Source organism: Macrobrachium rosenbergii, chromosome 2 (genome assembly GCF_040412425.1).
Source record: "Macrobrachium rosenbergii isolate ZJJX-2024 chromosome 2, ASM4041242v1, whole genome shotgun sequence".
Taxonomy (NCBI): Eukaryota; Metazoa; Arthropoda; class Malacostraca; order Decapoda; family Palaemonidae; genus Macrobrachium; species Macrobrachium rosenbergii.
Window position 1 is genome coordinate 43004397 of NC_089742.1, and position 23870 is coordinate 43028266.

At 34.0% G+C, this 23870-nt stretch overlaps 1 long non-coding RNA gene across 1 annotated transcript in view; it reads left to right on the plus strand.

The window, feature by feature from the left end:
* Nucleotides 1-23870, plus strand: part of LOC136845889 (uncharacterized) — a 245662-nt gene that overhangs the window by 203732 nt on the left and 18060 nt on the right. The window contains exon 3 of the long non-coding RNA XR_010855287.1: nt 22708-22812. This is a non-coding gene — a long non-coding RNA (uncharacterized lncRNA). The remainder of the gene's footprint in view (nt 1-22707; nt 22813-23870) is intronic.

A 23870-nucleotide genomic window follows, 5' to 3' on the forward strand; every position in this document is an offset into this window, starting at 1 on the left:
TATCCCCTGAACCCCAAGTTCGCGTTTTCCTAGAAAGAGTAGGAAAGTTATAGTCACTTCCCACCAGAAAAAAATTGAATAAACTTTGCAATCCATAATTACTGGAGGAAATTATTACATAACTTTGAGAGCACGTTATCAAATAGATTAAATCGCCATTAAATTTTACATTTTCCTCTGAAACTCAGAAATGGTCTCGTGTTTTCGAGACAGATTTCTTTATTATTTAAATGATTGGTTGTAGTAAGAAAAATAATTGAATAAGAAAGTAACGCAGCGAACAGATGACTGAAAATTGATATGAAACTGTAATCTCTTGACTTTTCTCAGTATGATAAACCAATGATCTTAAAAACTACTGAGGCTAGAGGGCTGCAAATAGGTATGTTGATCATCCATCCTTCAATCATCAGACATACCAAATTGCAGCCGTCTAGCCTCAGTAGTTGTTTTATTTTATTCAAGGTTAAAGTTAGCCATAATCGTGCGTCTGGCATCGCGCAACAACACATCCGCCACTGGGCCGTGGCTGAAAGTTTCGTGGGCCGCGGCTGAGAGTTTCATGATCCGCGGCTGAGAATTTCATGGGCCGTGGCTTAGAGTTTCATAAAGCATTATACGCTGTACAGAAAACTCGATTGTGCCGAAGAAACTTCGGTGCATCATTTTCTTGTTTTATGTAGTTTCCATTAGCGAAAGGTGTAACAGCCATGAATTTTGGTTCTCGGTCGGAGTGAATTACCGTCTGCATTCCGTCTTTTTGCTATAATAAATGACTTTACATGGGAATTGAAGGTACTTTTTATATGATTAATATCAGTGTAACTGATGATATTTGTACCTGCATTTCTGTCACTGTTAACTCTGCTGGCTTTCTGGTCTCATTGTGACCTAATGCTGTTGTTTGTTAGCTGTCATCACAAACACTAGAGTTATTTTTTTTTTTTTTTACAAGACTTTACAGTTAACCCTACGTTCATTTTGTCTGTTTTGACCAGAGAGAGAGAGAAGAGAGAGAGAGAGAGAGAGGGAGGTGTCACCACATCCTACCCGTCCACCAGTAACAAAAAACGTCAAGTTCGACGGCACAATGTTTAAGACTGACAAGAATTTACTGCCAGGCCGAAGTTCGTCAGTCTCCTGGCACTACTCGTCATGAAAACAATAATATAAATAACTGAAAGCATTTCGTTGAAAAGTGGTCCCTCTAAGCAAATAAATTGCGATGTAAATTTACTGAGATAACGAAATTCTATTGGTACCGTAAGAAAACCAGTTTGGAAGTAAGAAGTAACCATCTCTCAAAATACACTTAGCTACTAACTAGGAGAAGAATTGTTTTGAAAATAAAAAAAGATAAGATTTGCTGGCTGTATTTTTATAGTGACAGACTCGGGGTCCAGATATTGTTAACATTAACAATGGATGCCACAGTCATACGAAAAAGTTTTAAATTATGCTATACGTGTCATTGTGGAAGCAAACATTTACTCCAGCCGCACAAACAAAGCTACCATGATAGTCTGTTTATGCTCAGAGAGTAGTCGCCGTTCTTGGGCAATTAGATTTTGGATACAAGGCACTGTAGTGATAAGCACATCCGAAAAGTGTTAAGAAATTGAGGTAAATCATTGTGGCTATTATAAATGTATTCCCGTATATGGTATAAGTGACCAGTAGATTTATATATATATATATATATATATATATATATATATTATATATATATACAGTATATATATATATATATATATATATATATATATATAAACCCATCAACATTATAGCGTAATTATATCCCATACATTGTAGGCACAAACGTTATCTGTCATAATGTTTCAGTACTGCCAGAATACTTACAGTATATTTGAAATCATTTTTATCGCTGACAGAATTGGAAATAGCTGTGCTGGAACAAGCATCTGGCATTTTTCTGGAAGGACAAGTACGATAACCAGCGCCTTCCTGGAAGTTTAAGTGGCTCCTCTACCACACTTTATGGTTTTACATATATATATATATATATATATATATATATATATATATATATATATATATATATATATTAATATATATACAGTATATATGCATATATATATATACATATGTATATACATGTATATATATTGTGTATATATATATATATATATATATATATATATATTCTGTATATATATATATATATATATATATATATATATATATATATGTGTGTGTGTGTGTGTGTGTGTGTGTGTGTGTGTGTGTGTAGAGAGAGAGAGAGAGAGAGAGAGAGAGAGAGAGAGAGAGAGAGAGAAAACAGAAGTTTTCGAGTATAAACTAAAAGGTAAACTCATGAAGTACTGCAATAAAGGGTCAGTTTCCTGAAACAATTCCTCCCTGGCCTTGTGTTAGGGTCAGCTGAAAAAAAAATCTGTGATTATCAAGACTGTAAAGGCCTGCTTTTTTTCCTTGGTTAAGGAGACAGATCAAGAGTTCTGTTATAAAAAATAAGTTACGTAATTCTCTCTCTCTCTCTCTCTCTCTCTCTCTCTCTCTCTCTCTCTCTCGAATCGTGGTTCTTCTTTACTATGTTGAAAATACTTTATCATGTTGTCTTCGTGATTAAATTTGATAGTTTTACTATCATTTAGAAACTGTCCATGTTACACGTTTTAGCTTCATGTAATCACATTTGTAACTTAATTATTTCATTGCTTATTTTTATTCATTCATATAGATTTTCACGTCTTTGTCAGCTTACTTATGAAACAGAGAGAGAGAGAGAGAGAGAGAGAGAGAGAGAGGTGTAATTACTGAGTAGCCCGGATACCTTGCAGCAGTGTTCGTGACCCTTTTTTGTGTAGATTGACTTAGGTGGCTTTCTTGCTATTTTAACAAAAGCTTTTTCGAACAGTTTGTAAAACGTATTGTTATTTCGATTATAAAATGATGGTATTTTTGGTAGCAGCCAAAGATACTACTGTACAAAGACAACCATGTTGATCATTATCTTCAATTTCTAATACACTGTACAGGCCAAATGATGTATTGAGTGCTATGGTCACATTCACCAATTTCTAAGCAAGCCTTTGTTCCTTGACTTCAGCCTTACATAATCTTCCCTATATGAAAGGATCGCTTGTAATCTTTGATAAATAGTATCACATGATACCTATCAGTTCTGCTTATGCTTTCGATTAGTGTAAATTAGCCTCGGGTTCGTAATAGGAACTGAAAAGGTGTATCAGACTTCACTCACACCTTTCTCGCTTGTGATCCACTCAGTATGATAAAAAAGAAATTAAAAAAAATTTAAACCACGCTTTTATTAAAATGCACTAAAAAGTGAAAAATTAATCTTCTGAGACACACCAAGATTTCCTTACAATTAATCATGTCTATAGAAATAAAAGCGTGGGCGCCAAACATGGAAAGAAGCGCTACAAGAAAAACATTTTTATTTTTTTTTTTTTTTTGCAGCATTTCCTTCCATGTTAGGCGCCCACGCTTTTACTTTTGTAGATATGATTAATTGTCAGGAAATCATGGTGTGTCTCACAGAAATTGCAATCTATTTATGATTGTAGCTAACGAAATTGATATCCTGTGGAGCCCAAGAAGGTTTGAAAAATCCGAAGAGTTATTTACTGAGTCAAAGAAGTTGTGAAAAATCCAAAGAGTTTCATACAAATCCTGAGATACTGGGAGAGGTCACTGTAGGGTTACTAGAGGTCGCTGCTGACCTACTGATCATGTAAGGTTGTATTGTCACCGTGATTGAGTAACTGTGCAAAATTTCAAGTCCATCGGATGAAGGGAACAGGTCGAAACTTGAGGTACAACATTTGACGGCAGACAGACGCAGAATTCAAGTTAAATAAAAGCATGTGAAAACTCCGTAGGAGGTAGTGCCGTCAGTGCACCTCACGCGGTGCGCTGTAGGCATTACTTAAGGTCATTTGCTGCGTCCCTTCGGCCCCTAGCTGTAGCCCCTTTCATCCCTTTTACTGTACCTCCGTTCGTAGTCTCTCTTTTATCTTACTTTCCACCCTCTCCTAACAATAGTTCCATAGTGCAAGTGCGAAGTTTTCATCCTGTTACACTTTTCAAATCTTTTTACTCTCAATATTCCTTTCACCTCTATGACCTCATAGGTCCCAGCGCTTGCCCTTTGGCCTAAATTTTATATTTCATTCCATTCCAGTGTGCTAAAAATGTTCGTTGCGATATGTAAAAATAAAAAAGAAATACAAATGTCATTAAGAGTGTGTCCTAGCCATTTAATATAAAATGTAGACTTGGCCTCGCTATAACCAATCATTAGGCTTTTTTTTTTTCTTATCAAGTAAAGCAAATTCATACGTGCAGGTGTTAAGGGTCGTAATGTTATCCTGTTCATAACAAGTTCTTTTGATCTAATAAAATGGTGTATTGTATGTACCTTTGATTGGTTTGATGTAGACCATAAAATGTATATAATCCAGATTAACTATTTTTTTCGTTAGGAATTTCGCAATAAAAAGTAACTTACTCCAGTACTTCCGTCACATCGCTCAGTTTTTAGAGGATTAGGTAAGGTGAAATGAAACTTAGGACGAAACAGTAGTTGAACAAAGTTGGGTAATTTTCCTGTGCATCATTTCCGTCCTAATCGTTCTGATGGTTTCAGAGTTTGCTCTACCTTTTGGGGCATTTCGGACGAAATTGTAGCACTTTGCTGTTTACAACAGAAGGCTAAGTTTTGTTGTAAAATTTCCAATCAGTATCTTGTATTTTTTAATGTCGTCACAGATGGATATGGAAGTGTATATGCCAACGAGGTTAGGCATTTCTGGGTGGCCACCCTTCCAAGCACTGACCAACTCAGTGTTCCTTTCCATCAATAGGGGCGTGGTTAATAAGTAGCTATCTGGAATTTATGAGGTCAGTAGTTCAGATTAAACTGAGACTAAAGCTTATATTTTGACATTGAAGGACCGTTAAAAAGTTTGGCTACGATGCAAGGTAAGTTTTGCAGTGAACATTAGAAGGTATTTTTAGAACTTAGCAACCGATTATTAAATTATCAGTTAAAATACATTTACAATTTCTGTTAGTGGTTATTTGATAGCACGTCTGTGGCTGCTAAAACGTAGGAAAATGTTTTCCTGCTTCCTGTCAAAGTCTGTGGTATTCTAACTTCCTTAAAAAAATATTTTAAAAACATTTAAGTAAACCTTTTGCTAGGCGAAAAAATTACAGGAACATTTTCCCAAAACCTCAAAATGGCGGACGACCAGTAAAATGAACGATCATTTCACCCATGATTTCTGTTATGCAGTCTCGATAAAATCGATCACATTTGAGACCCAGTAAGTCGACTTATCGGGCTTCTTTGTGATTAATTTTCAGTGTTTTCCAGTTCAGTTTTGTATCTGAGTTATAAGCTGATATAGTTTATTCTGTATCACGGCTTTATATATACAGTAGCTTGGACTTCAATATGAGCTTTTTAATGTTTACAAGACTTTTCTTGTAAATATTACTGATTTTCCTGATATTTCAGAACATCTTAATTCTGTATGATAGATGGAGATGACACTAGACATTATTTTCATTGATTGAAAGTAAATGTCTGTCCTTTGGCATTACGTATAAGCAGTCTAGAATTCCTTACCTCTGCCAGGATAATGTCGGATCTATGAATGGGAAAGTATGATTCTAACTCATGAAGAGAACTATCTAATTTTCCATAAAACTTTGCTACTGAATCTTCTCAAATTCCACTAGTCAGTTCTAGAATGATTTTTCGTTCGCCATGAATGATTATATGTTTATTATATGTTTGGGTGGAGCTGACGTGTATTTGGTGCTATTTACGGGTTCCTGACTGGTAGTAACCTGTGATTTGCGTTTAATACAAGCTCGTTTCATGAATATACAATTTAGGAAATAAAACCTTGCCACAGTCTCTCTCTCTCTCTCTCTCTCTCTCTCTCTCTCTCTCTCTCTCTCTCTCTCTCTGAGCGGTAGATACATATAGGTTGTGGGGACAACCCTACAGTTGTTGTATGACTCAATAAGATTATAGGACTTAATCATTCGTATTGCACTAGCTACTCATAGTATTCATGCGTAAGAGCAAATATCGATTTGATCCATTATCCTCCTCTCCCTCGTTTGCAGTGCGTTATATGTATATACGTACATACATACGTATGTATGTATGTATGTATGTATGTATGTATGTATGTATGTATGTATGTATGTATGTATATATATATATATATATATATATATATATATATATATATATATCAACAGTTTATATATATATATATATATATATATATATATATATATATACAGTATATATATATATATATATATATATATATATATATATATATATATATATACAGTATATACCGTTAGCGATAACACGTTCTGTGTGTCGTTGCCATCCCATCAGTGAAGATAAGCAACGTTCCGTTCCGATTAGTAATTTCATGTGACCAACAAAAAACACCAGACAGAAGTTAAAATATCCCTTTCGGAACCACCCCATCCAAGAAGGAATGACGAGTAATATATATATATATATATATATATATATATATATATATATATATATATATATATATATATATATATATATTATATATATATATATATATATATATATATACATACAGTATGTATATGTATGTATATACGTTTGTAAATGTGTGTATGTATTTTAAGTACGTACAGGAAAACTAGTTCCTATGTATAATAGACTATATTATATACATAAGTATATAACCTTCAGGTTGAAAACATACTTTGTTTTTCAGACGAGTTTCTGTTGACACTGAGTGAGGAATTCTTTGTTTTTCATGTGTGCCACTTAGTTTCAATGATAGCGAAAGTATTTCACTCTGGAAAAACTGACCATTGATGAAGAGTACATAGTATGCTATTGTTTCTTGTAACATTTCTGTCCTGTTTTACAGTAGCAGTTTGTTGACTGTAGGCTTCCCAGGCCACATTATGACCCATTGCCTCGTGCAGCAGATAGCTAAGATGTAAGATTCCGAATCAGTTGGTGTTAACAATGCTGGGACGTTAACCTTATTCTCAACATTTGTTATTTTTTATTATTATTAATATTTAAACAATTATTGGCTATTTTTTTTCAAGAATAAAAAAGTTGAGTGAGACTCATTTTTATCATTTCAAGTGGTCATTGGGATTTTGGCGTTCATGGTAGATGGCATACTGGACTGCATCTCCTGTGCAGCATCTTTTCATAAATTTCAAGGTTAAGAAAGAGACTGTGCGTTATCGTTTGGGTTTTAGATATATCACCTGGCTTTAAAAGTCTTAAATCAAATAGGTAAAGAGATGAAGTCTTTAAAATCTCAATAGTCAGAAGTCGAAGTCAGGAAAGCTAGGTGATTTTTGTGCTAGATAAATTTGTGTTCTCGCAGTTAGGCGCCGTAGTTCCTGTCACGGCTCCTTTTATAAACGAGTATGATTGTCTGCTGAAAGGGACGGACCATAGCTAGTATAATAATTTTATAAATACCTAAGTTTATAGAGAGTTAGTATTTGAAGTGGTGATAAAATTGGTCAGTGTTATTTCGTAAAATCGTCGCGAAATTGTTATTATTATTCAAAATGTGCAAAAATGCTTCCTGTAGCAAGCCTAATGGTTATGAAAAGCAAGCTTCCACAGAACACTGCCCGTATGTGAAAAAAGGAAAGGAGGTTAAAACACTAATCAAGAAACAGATTACATGTAAATATTTCCTTAGCAAGTGTTGTATCATAAAAACTAAGATAGTGTTCAGGGCCCTTTAAATAGCTTTGCAGTCTTACTGATTAACATAAGTTCAAGGAATGTGGCTGTTGCTCCATTGCGCAAACTGCAGGCGTGTCCTTATTAGTCTCCAGCTGACCGTACGTGTTTGAAAATTAAAAGATAATAAAAAAAAGTTTTCGTAAAATTCTTAACATTTTGAGTATTGATTTTTGCAGAAGGACGGAAGTTTTGGTAAACGGTGATCACAGAAATTTAAAAATAGTTGTGTTTTTCCTCTGAACAAAGAAAAACATGTAAAACAAATGTTGCTGCATATGCAAAATGCAAGTCTGATCGTTCTCATGTAGCTCATTTTTTATAATCCAATATAACATGACTTAGTTGTTAATACTTTCCGCATTACCGCCACATGCGTACAGTATACTCGACCACGTCGTTTTTCTAAAAGTTCTGCTTGTTGGGAGAAAATGTTTAATGTTGGTAGGTTAATGTATTTGTGTTCATTGTAAGTTCTTACGTCAAATACATACATACATACACAGAGATAGAGAGATCGGCAAGATTCATAAGAAATTTAATGTTATTATTTCCTGTTAGCTTTGTCAAATTACGAAAAGTAGGCTTTGAAGGAGTTACGTTTTAATCTTCCCATGTAAACGATTACGTTCGAACCGGGCCCATTTTCCTAATTTTATTTGCTCCCGTGACTTTACGTCAATCTTTACCACCGGAAGTTCAGCTCCATTTGTGGTTTCATTTTTTCCTTATATGCCACAACGAGCACTGAATCACAACCGCAACGAACTGCAATAATAATGATAATAATTGTGCCATTAATAACATCCAAACTGTTAAAAACGGAAAAAGCAATGGTAGTTAGTTGCATTAACTGGGCACAGTTACCAGGGGAAGTATACCTATGAGGTCTTGTATACGGTTGTGATTTGGCAGAAGATTCCTGTATACAGAATACAGACGACCTGGTAGGGTAGCATCATTAATCAGAGAACAATGGTTATCATAGTGTTTCCATAAGTATTTTGGGAGCATTTTTGCATTCAGAAACCTACTGCCTGCAAGACGCAACGTGATAATACATTTACCCAAAGAATGGGCAGTGTTGAGGTATGACAAGAAAAAATTCACTGAAGACTTTTATGGCATATGGATTACACTATGGATGTGGGAAAAACAATCTCAAATGATTCAAAGCTTTTGTTAACAGAAAAGAAAATATGTCCAAGCCTGAGAAACTCTTAAAGCACAAGTGAATATTTTTAGGACTTTATCAAGGATTACCTAACGGATTAAGTTAATAATGAAAGGTTGATTGTGCCGAGAATGGCAGAGTACTTGGTAAGTTCATCCTTAGCAGTAATTAAAAGATTGCTAAATACTTGTGCATGATAAATTCAGTCTTTTCATGCACTCAAAACTCGTAGGTTTTAGAAAAGACATCCCCAAAACACTGGTAATTATAACGTACCAACGGAAGTCGACACGCGTCACAAATGGTTGATAGTCGAGTTATTTGGGCTTTCAAGAACTTGATACACTTTTCAACCATTATGAAACTGACACTGCTTATCCATATCATCACCTGATTTCCGTCACGGGAGGTTAGGGGAATCTCCAAGATGGAGAAGACATTATCTGTAGAGACAGAAAATTTCTAAGAAATATTTTCTGTAGCTTCCTTTCAAAGACAAGAAATTTTGTCGAAATATTGCGAAACAGACCTGGAGTCTCCTGAAGCTCACGTGGCTAAAATCATGTTTTAAGATGTAACGGTAATACCTACTTGGATGAGAACTAGGAGAAGAGATGTTGGGGATGAGTAGTGGTTTATGGAAGATAAAGGATAAAAAGGACAGGAGTGGTGGAATTTTACGGCAACTTGCGTCGCGTGGTGTTGGATGCGATGATAACGATGATGAATGCTATTAATATTTTTATTCAGAGTCGACAAACACTCGTATGGATCAACCTACGAGGTCAACAACTAGCAAAGAAAGCTTGCAGAGAATAGAACCCACATATATCAAAAAAATAAAAGTCAGACAAAGGTGATTTAACTAACAAGTAAATATTTACTTACATAAACAACGGTGTAAGTAAAAACCAAGGCATCCGGTCGTTAATTTTTCTATTACTACAAAAAACAAGTGAAAAATGCGCCGAAGTTTTTTCGGCGCAAACGAATTTTCTGTATGAGCCGCGGCCAATGAAACTTTCAGCCATGGCCCGGTGGCGGCCCGTCGTATAGTGTTGCCAGACGCCCGATTATGGCTGAGAGGGTGGACGATCAACATACCAATTTGCAGCCCTGTAGCCTCAGTAGTTTTCAAGATCTGAGGGCGGACAGAAAAAGTGCGGACGGACAGACAAAGCCGGCACAAAATTTTATTTTACAGAAAACTAAAAAAATCGTAAAAGCCTAGGGTTTGTAATCCCGTGATTTCTGTATGCCCAGCATCCTTTTGCTTCATTTCATTAAGTAACCGTCGGATGTAATTGGTGGGTACTACATTATATATTATTTATATATATATATATATATATATATATATATATATATATATATATATATGTATATATATATATATATATATATATATATATATATATATATACTGTATTTGAGGTTTATTGGAATTGGGGTTGCTAGTTCCCTGCCCTTCTCTGCCTTGGCCGTAGCTTATCACAGTTGACTAACTAATATACAGCGAAACGCCTGTGTCAAAAAAGGAATGAGACAACGTAAAGCAGCCGCGTACTTGGACAAAATACAGCTGAATCTAAAAGGGTTTCTGTATCACTGCCAAAGTAGGAAAGTAACCAAGAACCAAGATTTAAGTAACAGGAAAATAGAACCATTAAATCATTGTTAAATGAAAAAAATACGTGGATATGAAAATATAGAATATGTAAAGCTGAACTATATACAAGCTATACTTGAGCCAAGTTTCTAATTATAAGATTCTTTAAGGATACAGTAAAATAAGGTTTATTGGTAACAATTTTGTATATATTCTTTTTGAAACACAGCAGTTACCTTTTCCCCTCCACTTTATATATCTCCATTATTTGCTGCGTAAAAAAAATGTTTTAAAGACTCTTGTTATCTCAAAGGGCCTTCTAATATGCCCTCATAGTGTCTTAAAAGCTGTTACCGAACGGCATCGTGAGAAGTTGCAGATGTGATTCACCGTTTGGGTACATTTGGTAACTTTGCTCAAGTATGGAGGGAGTCTCATGTAGGTATTAACCTTACTAGATCAAGCGAGCAATTTAATATTAAGTGAAGAGTCTCCTTACTTTAGCTCCCTAAAGGACCCGGCTGCCTCTATCAAATATTCTTACTCTTGCAAAATCGTTGTCACACGAATTTGATAGGACAATTTTTCTTTGTTAGTGATTCAAGGTTAGATTGCAGTTCTTATGGTTTTGTTTTATGACAGGTTGTAAATATTAATTAGGTGCGTGCTACTTTTTCCTGAGCTTAATAGAACCGTTTCTATGAAACTAAAATATTAAGCAAAGGCTTAGTCATTCTTGTGTGCAATTTACTACTTGATCAAGTGAGATAAATGAATATTAGGTTATTATATACAGATTATTATATATTTACTGCCTTGCGAACATTATCACCACAGCTGCTTCTGTTTTGAGTTAACATGCAATTCCCTCTTATACTTATAGCCTCTAGCTTTCCTTCAGTTTACTTTCATTCGTTACCAGGGATGAGGAAGCAACCTATCACGCCTGTGCCTCTTTTCTTTCACTAAAGGCGATAAATTTCTATCATCGAAATCATGTAAAAATATGCCTTATAACTTTACGTCTGTACATAAAGAAACACACGCACACATAGAGACTTCTCGCAGATGACAAGTTTAATAGAATCAAGATTGGCACAATAATGGCGAGTCTCTCTCATACAATGTTGACAGTACGTGACACTGTTGGACCGAGAGAGGTGTTGGTTGTGCACTTGAATGTAGATGCTTATGGTTTCAAACAGCAGTGTTGGGGATAACTTTTTAAGCATTTTTTCTTTGTGATTGTATTTTTATATTTTTCTCACAATTACAACCCATCCTTACACATATCTAGGTACATGCGCAGCTCTATGCAATCTCAGTTCTTACTCTGCTTTATAACAGTTTTCTTGTATTGAAAATAACAGTAATTATTTCCCTTGTTCATTCTTCGGAAACCATACCCGCAAATAACCATAACCTGAAGCCGAGTCACATTCCACCACGATACTGTAATATTTAAGAAGTAACCTTACCTTCGACTAACGTTTTTATGTTTTCCTGTGTATCCAACTTTTTTATATCCTCAGTTCTTGCATCATTTTTTCCTCTCTTCTGTTACTACATTCAACAATCCGTCAGGTGCACTCTCAAAAGAATGCTTTTTATTCACAAACTATCTGTTTCCATCTTTTTATGCCGCTTTCTGGCTTATTTGATCAGTCGGACGCTATATTGCCTCATTATTTTCATGCTCCTCATATTCTTGTATTCCAGTCTCAGTTCATCCTTGCATTTGAGCTTCAGATGATAATCGTTCGCCTTTGCTGAGCACTTCGTTGCATTTCCCCAACATCAGCTTCGTTTATTTTTCACTCATGTGCCAGCGTCCAGAATCACTTCTCGCTAATCGAGGCCTCACCTTTGATCATCTCCCATTCTTTATCACCTTTTACCTGTTCTGTCTTTACTTAACTTTCATGTTTGCTTTCCTTTATGCTCTTTTCATCTTCGTAATATTCATAATTACCTTCTGCATGCTACTTATTATATTATAGTTATTATTATTGTTAAAATGCTTTAGATATGGTTCGGTAAATATCACATGATCTTTAAAACCAAAATGAAAACCGATAACAAAATCCTGATTAATGAAGAAGTATTCATGCATCAGCTGGGAGAAAATTTTAAAAGCCAGTCTGAAATCTCTCTCTCTCTCTCTCTCTCCAACTGTAATATCTCTCTCCAACTGTAATAATGCGTTGCGTTACTTATGTTCATCATTTTAAATTATCAGTTTTCGTATATTATTTGTTACGAAATGCGCTATTATGTTGGGTCACAATATTGGAGCATTGACAGTTTCACTTTCATATGTTTAATGATGAGGCAAATGGCCGATTGAGTGAAAGGGGACGTTAGATAAGGGACGACATGGAACGAACTATTATGGATAGATGTAAGAAATATATATGAAACATTCTGCACGGAGTAGGCATCTAGTTAAAAAAAATTAGAGATGAGTAATCTGCAGTTTTCGTCGTCTGGTTAACTGTAAGTAAAGTAATGTGAGATGGCTAGTTTTGAGTATTGAGAAATATTGCATAGTGAGAAGCTTTAGCAACCAGATGATCAACACTGCTTTTTTTTTTAAATAGCAGCACTGTATGTACTAAATTACCTTCAGGTTATTTCACATATTGGAGACAATGTGAAGCCAGTTCTTGCCTCACAAAGTAATACATTTGGTATTTTCTGGATATTCTCTGTCAAGGTTTGTGGTACAAACATTTGGAACTGGCTGTTCGTTTATAAAGACTTCTTTCTGGGAACGCGTCATGGTACGTGGGATTGTTTAGGTGACTTTAAAACTGATCAGGAACGTTGTCTTATTCACTTCCTTCTTTTTTTCGACGAGCGGGCTATGAAACAAGGAATCAGTGAAACGAAAGGTCCTACCAGTGAAGATAATTTTTTGTGCTGCCAGAATTTTCGAATAATGCCTGCGAATTTTGAAATTAATGTTTTTCAAAGATAATTGAAACAGGAACCTGCAAATTATTTTAATTTCATCCCCAAATCAATTGTGTTTTTATGGAAGTATCTTGTCCTTACGTGATGCGAGGTCACTATTGAGAAAAAATGGGAGTGCCGTTGGAATAGGACACTGACTAAACTGATTATAGTATGTTTCGGAATTTCAAAAAGGCAATAGGACAAGGGAGTATTCATAACTGTTAATTTAGTTCTCTGGCTCTATACAATATCAGTGTGTAGAGAGAATTGCTTATATATAGTGACCAAGGAGAGGTACGTCTGACGCAAGAGTGATGGGTAGTTTCATAGTATTTTTAGATCTGATTTGCGCTGATGGTTATGGTCCCAGGGTATTAATTCAGACGGATTGCATATAAATCTTGGAAGTCCCAAAGCTTAAAAAAATCCTCTTGGTGAAATAAGTTTTAGAAAATTTGGCGCTATTCAGTTCACTGTATTTTTCGCACTTCCCATTATTACTGGCCAAACACTTTTCTTTGTATTATTGTTAACAGATATTTCATTTTTTTCAGCTTTTTTTTTTACATCATTGGAGATTTGATGGCATTTTATTCTTCATTAACACTGATGATTTGGGGATTTCTAGATTTAGTATAAGGATCACTGTCTTCTACATGATTTTTGTCCCAAAGATTTCCTTTTTCTTTTTATTTTTGGCATTAGCATTAGACGAAATTCCTCAGTTAGCGCATAGCAGATTAGCCGAAAATTGTATCTAAAGTTACCTTCTTTTTAAGGTGAATAATTACTAAGCAGTTTAACCTTAGTTTCATGTTTTAACTGTTTATACTCCGTGTGAGGAATGCGTTACCTTGTCCTATCTTTATTTCAAGATCACTTGAAAGCTTGGTGGGATATTACCTCCAACTGTTTTTCCAGAATTTAGCGAAGACATTTTACGTCATAAGGTGACCTCAGATGATTGATCTGTGAAAATCTTAGTAAAATGCTGTAATACTGTCAAATCATATGCTTTCAAAATTACATAATGAGAACAGTAAGTATGATATTTACAACACGTTCGACCTACAAATTCACCATTTGAATACTAACAGCAAACCACCGCCGCCATAATTTAAATTAATTATTTTGGGAAGGTTAGATTTAGGTCTTATTATTTGTCTTATTTGTCTTTTACTACTTGTAAAATTTGAGTAAGTGACAACGTCCTCCATCTAATGGCGAAGTGTTCTATTATTTTTTATTACTTTTGAAAATGAATATACGTTAACTACATGAAACCGATGGGGAAAATTACCTTCTTTTTTCCATACAAAGAAAAATATTTGCAAAGGGAAACGTACTCATGTTAGTAGAAATAATTCTTTACTTGTGTCACTGTGTATATGCCTGTGTCTGTTTGTTGTTCTGTGTATGTGTGTGTGTGTGCGCGCGCGCGCAGTGGAGAGAGAGAGAGAGAGAGAGAGAGAGAGAGAGAGAGAGAGAGATTTGACGAGAAATAAGGGAAAAAATAATTAGAAAAGTATAAGTGAAATTAAGAAACGGAAGGGTTGGGTTGGTTTGGTCAGATTGAGAGAGATTCCGTAAAAGTGTTGACTTGAGTGTATGATAAAAAGAGCAGAAATAGACGTGTCGGCCCTTAGTATTCATGCAGAGATGGGGCTGCAGCTTGGCCAGTGTTAGTAGGAAGCGATTAGCCCATTCATTCTGTTGAAGGTTTCGGTCTTTTATTAACTGATTGTACGGGAAAAAGCAAATGATGTAGAATATTTAAATACTAAAATCGTCTGTGCCATCGATGTAAAACGTAAGGAAAAATTAATATAAATCTCAAAGGTCTTTTGGAGAGTGAAATGTACACAGCACGTTGAAGGGCTGATAAAATCTACGGGATATACAAGCCTTTGAAAACGTTTGCGCTGTTTCGTGAATTCGTGTGATTTCCCATCTAATTACGTAGAACGGTGCACTTGCTATGTGAACATTATGCATAGACCTGTTGTAACACAAAGCGAATTGCATTTAAAGGAATCACTCATTTTCTGTTTAAGTAGAATTTATTAATATGTTACCTGGCATACTCTAAAATTTTAATACCTGTGTCCAGTTCCTTTGAGATTTGCTATGATACAAAGAACTACGTTTTAACTTCAAGATGCCACATTGAAATAAAATTATTTTTCGCCAATCATGTTTTGGTTGAATGTCAGAATGAGGCATGTGAGAATAAATGGCACAAATTATTGGTTGTATTCATTTAAAGTATTAGAGATGAATATATACCATCGTTATTTCCTGCTAATGCCGTTTCCTGAAAGAGGAAACAAGTTCTGAGAGAGAGAGAGAGAGAGAGAGAGAGAGAGAGAGAGAGAGAGAGCATTCACGTTCAATGGCCGTTCGTCTTCCGGCTGCTTATAAAAAAAAAAAATGCTGTTTCAAAACCATTACCTAACTTTCGTAGAATCACCTGCAAAAGTATGTATTCCGCATTGAATGTCATGCAACGCCAACTCTTTATCTTGGCTCATTCATATCATATTAGAACACGGCATAATAACTGCGGCATTTTGTCTCACTCACCGCAAACTGGCTAAATAGCAGACCAGTGTCTTGAGAGAAAAAAAAAAAGAAAAAAAAACATCAATTACTAGGTACCAGTTAAGGAACAGGTAGAGGAGGAATCACATTTGCCCTAGAGGAGGGTTGGAATTGAATTGTTCAAGACGTTTTATAGAAGTGTCAAGTCATTCTTTTCTGAGTAATGATTTTTCAAAAGAAAATCAAGATTCCATGAATGCATGCACTTGGCTATTGAAAAACTTTTGGCAGTTGCCTATCTCAACAAAGGAATTTCAGTTACTCATTTGAAAATTGTACAGTTTGCTGTTTAATTATCATTAAGAAAGCTCTTGAAGTTGGTTAGTCTAACTGTCTCATCGCATATGTAAGAGATGTACTTGCCTTGCCTTCCTTTAAGGTGGATTTCTTCACCATGTAAAATAATACTGATGTATAACCTTTGTCTTCCCTTAAAAAGACACAAAATTGAGGACAAATGCCTTCGCAGTGTAATGCTGTGGCTAGTAGAAAACATTATTCTTCCAGCATATATTTTGAAAGTTTGAATCAACTAAAGGCCATCGGCAACAATTTACCTCGTAACTCTTGAGCTTCTTGTCCAAGATGGTTGTCAAATTCCCCCGAACTGTCTTACTGTGAATGACAACATATATCTTTCCCTTTTCTGGAGGCATTAAATAACTACCTCTAGAGTTGATGAAATACATTTATTGAAAAATAAACTCCTGACACTCCTCCTAATCTTGTTCGTAGCCAAACGGCCAAGACTGTTAGAGAAAAATCCAAGCTGTGTTAATTGAAGTTCCATACCAGACCTGTGTTATTTACTCTTCAGAAAAAAATTTTAATATCCTCATCATGGATGCATTTGAATGTCATCAGACCGAGTAAGTTTTGCTCTTTGTCATGTTTGTTTCATTAAGCAGGTTTTTCCAGAGACTTTAGTGTATGGAAAAACAAATCAATCTGATTGCCTGTATGAAATTTATTTTCCTTTTCACAAGTGAAGATCAACCAAGAATATAGTTTCTTTTAAATTTTTGCCCTAGCACAGATAAACGGAAAAAAATGTTGTCTGTCTTGTTTTATCAAATAAGTTCAGTTCCTGAGTCTCTAGACACTAACGTCCTTCCAAAAAGCGACAATTCTTCAATGGGAAGGGGGCCCTGTATTCATGAAGTCACTTGTTAGATTATGTCTGTCCTTTGGCTTACTCTTCTAATTGGAGAAACATACCAAAAATATTAAAGGTAATTTCTTCCGAGCATCTGATAAAATGGATTCCTTGTTCTGTTATTCCGTAATTGTCATCATATACGGAAAGTAGCAGTCACAAAGGCCTTCTTAGTACAATGGATTAATTGTTAGTTTTAGAAGAGGCTAGGTGGAGTCGACCAAAAGACTTCTTTAAATTTTTTAGATAGTTTAAAGTTATCTCCACTTCAGTATTACAGTATTGAATGAACCGTTTATCAGTTAATACAGTATGTGTCTATTAGTAACACCTTTTTGATGTTAAGAGGCTGGCATGAGAATCTGCGGTTTACAGAAATTAATTTGGGAAATTACTCGTTGCCGTTTTCTTTCAGTTTTCACTGCATTTACTGGAATTCTGCTAATGTTCAAATACACATATCAGAGAAATTTCATTGAGTTCTTTTGTCTGTAAAAGGTTATTTGAAACATTTCAGCTTTTTTATACAGATTTTCAAATTTTTTATGCAGATTTTCAAATGGATATTTTGATTTACATTTATAGTGTAACATTACAAGTTTTTTATTGTCCAGCCAATGATGATCTCTAGCAATTGATGATGAGCAGTTATTTAACGTTCATAATTTTCAAACGTTGAAGACAGATGTTGGTACCAAATTTGGAGCTTGAGATCTAAAGTCTCTCTGTAACCATCTTACTCCCAGATGATGAGGCCCTAAGTTTCAAAATTTGCATTAGTAAGTGAATAACACTAATTCCAAGTACTGCACTGTATTGTAGTTGCATCGTCAATATTAGAATTGAATTAAAGCCGACAATGATTATTTTATGATCAATTACAGTTCCATTTAGCATGACTACAAAAAATTTTCCTGGTGAACCAGGCTTTGCATGGAAGAGTGTTTAGAATAAGTTTATCATATCCCTCCAGTATTTTGGTGATGTTTACTATAAAAAGGATTTTTGAGACCTGCAGTAATTTTTTAAACCTAATCACTGAACTTGTGTACTTGCTATGCTCATAAAGTCCAGCACTGATAACTACATAAGTATTCAGGTACTGTAGTGGGTCTACCCAATAAAGTAATTAACACAACTCCATGCTTTTGGATGAAATGGTTGAATAAGAAGGAAGGTGAATTTTAAGATTGTATTTAACCCTTGCATATTGAAGCAAGATATATTTGATAATTATAACCCCCCCAAAAAGAAAAACTCTGGGTCTGGTGGAATGAATAATTGTAGTACTTAAGACTAATTATGATAATATATATAGCTTAAATAAATACATGTGATAAAAAATAAATGCCATTTCATTTGGATTATTATACAATACTGTACTACTATGTTACGTATGATAAAGTTTTTATAATATATATATATATATATAATATATATATATATATATATATATATATATATATATATATATATATATATATACACACACATATATACATATATATACACACATATATATATATATATATATATATATATAATATATATATATATATATATATATATATATATATTATATATATATTATATATATATATATACACACACACACACACATATAAAAACATGTATATATCACATACATACACACAGGCGCGCACACAGCATAATTGCATCTACGAAGTGCATAAGAATACCACTTGATTATATGTGTAAGTTTTGGGTGAACTTTTGTTGAGAATACAGTAATACATTTTTCCTTAAAAAAATAGCACTGAAGTGCAAGAAAGTTTATCCATTTCAGTTGTCTAATATACTGTATTAGTTTCCTTAGAGAATATTTATAAAATAACAAAAAAAAACGAAAAATATATCTAATGCAGCAGTTTAATTTATGGCACTGTGGTTTCTGTATTTGAATAGTGCTCAAAGTGTTACAATACACAATTAATACTAAAAAATGTAACTGTTAAGATGGATCATTATTATTAAGTGACAGTTAATGAGACAGTTCAGTGACAGTTAAGTCTCAATTCTTGTCTCTATGGAGTTGGTCCAGAACGTTTGTTCTTGAAAGTAAAATACACTGGTATGTTGTGTAATAAATTGCAACTTCAGAAAGTTACCAATTTCACAGAAGCAAATTGTGACAAAATTACTTTAAGGGGGTTTCCAAGAAATGACTATTCACCATTAGCAGAAATTTTGAGTGGCATGAAACAGGTTTAATGGTAATGTTGCCACTTGATCTGGAATTTGATTGTATGGGTATTCATTACATACCCATGGGTCACTCTGTTGTCGTCATTGCAAAGATGAACCCATATATTGTCTCATCTTTGCAATGATGAGAACTGTTTTGGTGTTGAACTTTATTTTTAATAAAAACAGCTATAATCCAGTGATAGGCTTAATCTGTTCTAATTTGTTACTACCATATTCAATACATTATCAGCAATGACTATCATCATTAAAACAAAGTTTTCAATAAATCTGGTTTTGATTGTATTCTTCATTGGAAAGCTATTTAATTAGTTTTCCTTACACTGTCCGTGCATTTTGCATGCAAGAATAGATACTGATAATAAAAAGTTAAGTTTGTCCCTGGGAAGAGGGGCAGTACTTTGTATTAACCTGTGCCATAATCCAATTTTGGTCTTGATCTGTTTAATGCGGTTAATCATCATTCTAACACAGTTAGTTAGTTATAAATGATTTGTTTAACCAGTCCTCTGAACTCTTTTAGGGTTCTTCTCGGGCTGGAAAAAAAAAGGGGGGGGGAAGTCTATCACATTTTCATGATATGAATATTGAGTTGAGTGATGACAAACATTCATTTAAATTTTGAGGTCTAATCTTTGGTTTAAATCACTTGCTTCTTCACTGCTGCCAGATTACTGGACCACCATAGCAACCTTACTATTGTGCATTCATTGACTTTTGGTCGTCAAGTTGTGAGAATGGATTTTTGATTGCTTCTTTTGGAAGGTGGATTTTCATGCAAACTAATTTGTATGTATGACAGTTGGACTAATATGCAAGTTCACAAGGTACTGAAATTAATGACAGACAGGGTCCTTGAGTAAACCTAAAACTGACCTACAAACAATTTTGAGTCCTAGGACAATACTGAATACAGTATGTAGATTCACATTTATATAGATTTTCTGATCTGTATAGGATTTCATTATAAATTGACAATTACAGTTGTAATTACGTATAGTATACCTATTATCTTGAATATTCAAAAGGCAACTACTGTAATACTACTTGGAGATATTGTACTCAGTTTTGAAAAATGTACACACTGAGTTGTCACCATTTGTTGATATTTACATAAACTTTCCAATAATTTACAATTTCCAAGCAAATCCACACAAACATAAATGATGATACTTAAAAAATGATGTCCCTCAAAAATAATAATCTTAGTGTTATGCCTTCATAGTAAGAAATTATATTATTGAAAATCTTTGACCTACTTGACACTTTAGTTTTCTAAAGTATGGTTTCAGTTTTCTTCAGAGAAACAAAGGGTTTTGTTATAGAAATATTTCAGACAAAAAAATTATACAGGAGTAAAATCTTAAGACAAACTAATAGCCATTAGCCAATTTGTAAAATTTTAAATATTAATTTTTATACACATAACTTAATAAAAAGCTTGAATGCAAAGATATACACAATGTAATGAAAGACTATCCCACCCACATTTTGTTCTTGAGAGGTTACCATAATTCTAATGCTTGTTCATATTTCAGTTAATGTATACTAATCAGTAATTGACAGCAGCAGTCAAATATAGTACACAGTGTAGTATATAGTTCATCACAGCATCCGTCATAATTTCATTTCATAAAGGGCTAAGAATCCACATTGATGCCTCTCCAAATTAATCTTTACATTGAAAGCATTGAAATCCCACTGCATCTACACTATCCCCTCATAACTATGTAAAGTGCAATACTTATCATACTAAGCAAGTAACTTGCCAACTAAAATGTTATTCAGTCAGAAATGTTTTAAAAAATAACTACTCGAACTAATTGACTTATCGAGTCCATGAATTTAAATAATAAAGTAGAATTCCTCTAATACTAGAAATCTTCCTCCAGATTCATACCAGCTGTCAGTATTTAAAAAAAAAATTAAGCATATTTGTATACTCCCTAATGGCACTTGCCAAGTTTATAGTGATGGTATTGTACATTACTGTGCAGTATCTTTCAAAAAATTTGTTTATACCAGATTGGTGTCCAGTTAAGATAATCAAAGGTAAATTATTCATGCCATAAGTTACATGAAGGCATTATAGATAGTGAGACACAATTGGATCTTAGCTCATGTAAGACATTCAAGACAAGGGGATCCTGACAAAAAAAAGTCAGATGATTGCTGGCATCACTGAAACCACTGTCCCTCCAATAGCAGATTTTATGAAAAAATTATTCAATAGTAACAAATTAAACCAGACAAAAAAATCTGGCCAAAAGGATTTGTCATATGTGTAATAGCTTACACTGTACTGTACAGTTTACACTGACATGTCATAATCTTATAAGTTAGGATTTTCTGCCATACTTTGTAATAAAATCCTATGGTTTAGGATTGACCACCATATTTTGTAATAAAATAATTATCATTACCTAACAATACCTTCATTTTCACAACAGAATTGTCAGTGATGCTTGTTTTTGGTACTAAGATGACTAGCACACCACAAAATTTCATCATGTTCACTGCACTAGAACTGCCATTGAAGTTCTGAAAACTGTCCCAAAGTCATCTTGTATAACGTATTAAAATAAATACTGTATCCCATAAGTAATTTGAAATTGGTATAAAGATTGAGAAATTTGCATCCCTGTGCATGTAGGTATTAAACTTATAGTAAGGATTATGACGAGCTGCCAAAGCTATATCAACCTTCATTATATTGTAGCTGTCCTATGGATGATATAAAGTCTCACTGCAACCCATTATTGATGAAAAGTGACAGATTAATTGGGATAATGAATCTAAGGGTGCACATGTACTTCAGTGCAGTAAAAATAAAAACATGGCACTTCATCGCACATACATACCAAACAGGCTGAATACAAGTCAGACTTATTGGTAGTTCTTCATATGATTATCCAGCATTTGTCAAGGGCCTGTTCTTCTCTTACAATAGTTGACTTTTTCAACCTGTTTGTAATATATCTGCAGCAACTTTACTATGTGCAGTATATTTCCAACAATCTGTGACATCTTACTTTGGTGTGGATGCACCCTAATAATTACAGCTAAAGCATACTAAAACCATTTTAAGATTGCAGTATTCTAAATTATAAAAGAACAGATAAGTCATTTTATCTTGTTTCAAATTGATCTTTCTAATTTGAATCATTGGATCATTATAGGCAATTAATGAATGCCCCACCAACTCCGTCCTTGAGTGCTGAAAATGCAGTTCAGCATAAATGAGACTGCCTTGATGACAGACAAATTTTGGACAAAGAAACTTGGTAAGTATGAAAATTTTCACGTTTTGTATGGAGTTACATATTAAGTTTCTAAGATATGTGATATACTGTATATAACTGCTTATTTACAGGAGCTTAGACTTTATTAAAGTGGTCTGATTAACCATAAATAATAACAACAAAGGATTTTTCTTGGAAATAAAATATAAAATGCATTTTCTTAAAAAAATCAGATAAACTGGGAAGATTGTAGAAAAAGTGCCTTCAGTGATTTGTCTCAAAACTAAACATTTGCTGCCTACCAAAATAACGATACATAGTCTTATGTAACATTTTATTATCCTTGTTGCATCACATTCTGTACCATCAAGGGTTGGGTCATTAAGGGTATTGACTTTTGTATTACTGATTCCAATGTAGCCTCCTTTATTAAATTTAGAATGCCATACTGTAATTCTACAGTAGATGCATAAATACTTTATTAAATTTAGAATGCCATACTGTAATTCTACAGTAGATCCTATACGATTTACGCTAATAACTAAAGGTAAAGGAGTTTTATTATGCTGTATAATATTTCATAGGAACAGCTATGCTCAGTTTCATCAGCAATAAGTAGTTTTGGATGTTTGTCTGCATCTTTTCTTTAACACTTTCACAAGTGAGGATCCAACATGATTTCAGCACCTATATAATTTACTGAATGATTTTTTATTACAACCTCAATTTATAAGATACCTCAATTTATAAGATACCTCACTTCCATTTAGGGATATCCTGATTCACCAATCTGTTTTATCAAGGAAGAACACTAATAAAGTTTCACATTATCCCTTAATCTCTTGTGCAACTGTCAATTACAGCTGATGTCATCACTTAACCAAGATCTACATAGTTTTCTTGATATAAGATGTACATAATCTTTGTGCCAACTTTTCTTGTATAGTCTTTATATAAGTTATTATTTTGGGGGGGGGATCAGGTTAAAATTAGCATTTTAATATTGGAACATTTTAATAGCTTTCATGTGTGTGTTGTGGGGGGATTAACATTCCTTAGTCTTCCCTCTCAGGAATGTGAGTGAGTACATAGTTTAAAGT